Source organism: Cavia porcellus, unplaced genomic scaffold (assembly GCF_034190915.1).
Source record: "Cavia porcellus strain 051 isolate PalLab524CR breed Dunkin Hartley unplaced genomic scaffold, mCavPor4.1 scaffold_3, whole genome shotgun sequence".
Lineage (NCBI taxonomy): Eukaryota > Metazoa > Chordata > Mammalia > Rodentia > Caviidae > Cavia > Cavia porcellus.
Genome location: NW_026947486.1, coordinates 92,657,082 through 92,659,945, shown reverse-complemented (window position 1 = coordinate 92,659,945; position 2,864 = coordinate 92,657,082).

Here is a 2,864-nt window from a genome sequence, read left to right as displayed (position 1 = left end):
CAGTAATCAGCAGTTAGCTAAGATTTTAGTGATGCCAAAGATGAACAGTGACCCCAAACAAGGTCAATATTACAATGATTTTCAAAAATTTTAGAAACTAATCTGAGTTATTATGCCTTTATATTACTTGAAGGATACTCATCATAAACAATAAACTTAATAATTACAATATACAATATTTAGACTTGAAACAATTTTAAAGTTATTAATTTAAAAAGTGCAAACTCATTTCACATATAGTTCAATTGTGTTCAAATGTAGCTGGTTTTTCTCTGTGCAAAATCACTATTTATGAAATGTTTGGTTGTTATAGCAGAAAGTCATAGTGTAGTAGATGATACTTTTAGATAGAGTCCTTCAATCTAACTTCTGGCTTTCATACTTTATAATTGTATGAATATTTTATGCATCAGTTTGCTCATTGTAAAATCAAGGATTACAATATTGCTATGTTGATTGGACATTGTGGCCTTTAAATGAGATGTTACACGTAAAAGACTCATCATTGCCAACAATGAAAACAGTTATTTGTGTGTTAGTGATGGAGGTCACTACAAAGCTGCCCTGAGCAGGATTTAAAATTAACCAGTTGTCTTTCCACGTTTACTTGTGAGTGTGTCCAAGGCATAAGTCCATTGTCTGGAGATCGGCAGCAGATTAATAGTAATTGAAACTCTATGAATCACTGGCCCTGACTGAGGCTTGTAATAGACTGGATGTCATGATCCTTCAAAGAACAAGATAGAGCCAAAGCTTAAGGACACATGGCTCCAAAATCTACTACCAAAATCTAGATTTTAGCCACAGGTTCCATTCCTGCAATAAATATCAACATGGAAATAATATAGTTCTCCTCAATAAGCATAATCTGCTGCTTGAAAGAGTATCTAAAGTGACTCCGAAGGTTCTGATGAGTTTTTCTCAGTATCTCCACCCTTTTCTTGAAAACCAAATACATACGGCCTTCCCAGAGAAATTCCTTGTCTCAGCCCACAGAGAATCTTAAATTTTGCAAGAGGATTTGATTCTCCTGGATCCCTAATGTCATATCAATCATTTCTTTTATTTAAGCCTTTGCTATCCACACATTTGGGGGTTGTGGGTCTGATCAATCCACAATAAAATATCATAAATAATATGACCTAGAATTAGAGAAATAAAGATATATTTTCTTTTACAACATGTGCATCTACTGATGTGGGTTACTAATTATATATAATTTTTGCTTCTTTTTTAGTATTTTTCAACAGTACTAATCAAAGGTTTTTCTCCAGAGATTATCATGATTCTTCCATAGTTTAACAAATGAACACATTACTCATGTTTGTGTGAGATTGCATATGTATGTCTACACAGATGTCCATCTGTACTTCTAAACTTTAAAGTGTTTTGAGATTTTATTTGATGACCTATTTGTGAAAGAGGGGTATTGGAGTCTTCCACTGTGAATGTATTGGTGTGTATCTGGTTTTTTGGCCTTTTACACCTAGTAGTTTCTGTTTCATTGATTGAGCGCACCAAATTTAGTACACATGTATTTAAAATTATTTCTTCCTAGTGAACGACTCTCTTTCCCAATATGTACTGTGACCTTCTTTGTCTCTTCTGACGATCAGTTTTGACTTGAAGTCTACTTTGTGTGAAATTAGAACCTACACTCTGTCACTTTTTTTCTGTACTGGTTACCTGGAGAATGTGTTTACATAATTTCTTTTCTTAGTTTATGTCTGTTTGCTTTTTTAATGAACGAGGTGGGTCTCGCACATGAAGCATACAATTAGGGTTTTTTTGTTGTTGTTGTTGTTCCAGGGTGACAGTCTGTGTCATTCCTGTTGCTGTGTTAATTTTTCATTGTTGCTTACTTTCTCTTTTCATTTTGTTTAACTATCCTCCAGTTTGGTGTGTTATGTCCTTTGGACTGTGGGGATATGTGCCGTGCTGCATCTGTTTAGATTTTTTATGAGTATTATCTGCAGTGCTGGTTTTGGTGGTTGTTGTAGTCAGGGGTTGTGAGGAGAACAATTAGAATCAGGATATGGAATTTATAACATTATTTTATGGTGGTCACCCAGAGTTAACACAAGAATAGGACATTTATCCACAACACCAAAGACACAGAATATTTAATCAATTGCCTGAATCCCAGAGCAATGTCCTGTTTGAATCTGGATGAAGACACAGAGCTTATGACAGTGCCTCCTGCAAGTCCAGTTGGAGGTCGAGAGCCCACAAAAAAGAGTCATGCCAGTCTCTTTTGCAGATCTGTGCTGGAAAGGCCCAAAGATCATCAGTAAAGGCTAGAATGTCTATGTCAGGGAATTGAGGGAGCTGTGCTGGTAGGCTGAGGTTTCTGTACTAGAGCTGACAAGTCACACTAAAAACAAAGTTTAGGGCTGTCATGAAAAGCACCACAGCCTTCCTCAGCCATACGGAGGTCCCCAGGTCCACCAATGATAAGCACAGTCTAGTACATGCCAGAAAGGCAACATCATGAGTTCATCCTGGAAATTAAACAGATAGGTGTTCCCTTCTGGAGCCAAGAAGTAATGCTTGACATAAGGGCCAGAGCTTGCCCAGGGAAACCAATGGCTCAAACAGCAACACATAGGAGAACCCACAATGGCTCAATGGCTCAATGCCTGTCTTCTCCTTCTCCATGTCTCTGTTTGTGCTGACAACTTTCCTCAGGTGGTGCATCTAAGCTCAGAAACAAGGTGATTTAATTCAGCTAGCTTTAAGTTGACTACCACAATTTAATCCATAACAATGGTTATAAATTTATTTAAATTCTCTTTGTTGCAAAGTTTTTATTACACCATCAGCTTGAGGGATAGTTTTTTTAAGTTATTATAATCTTGGAATTT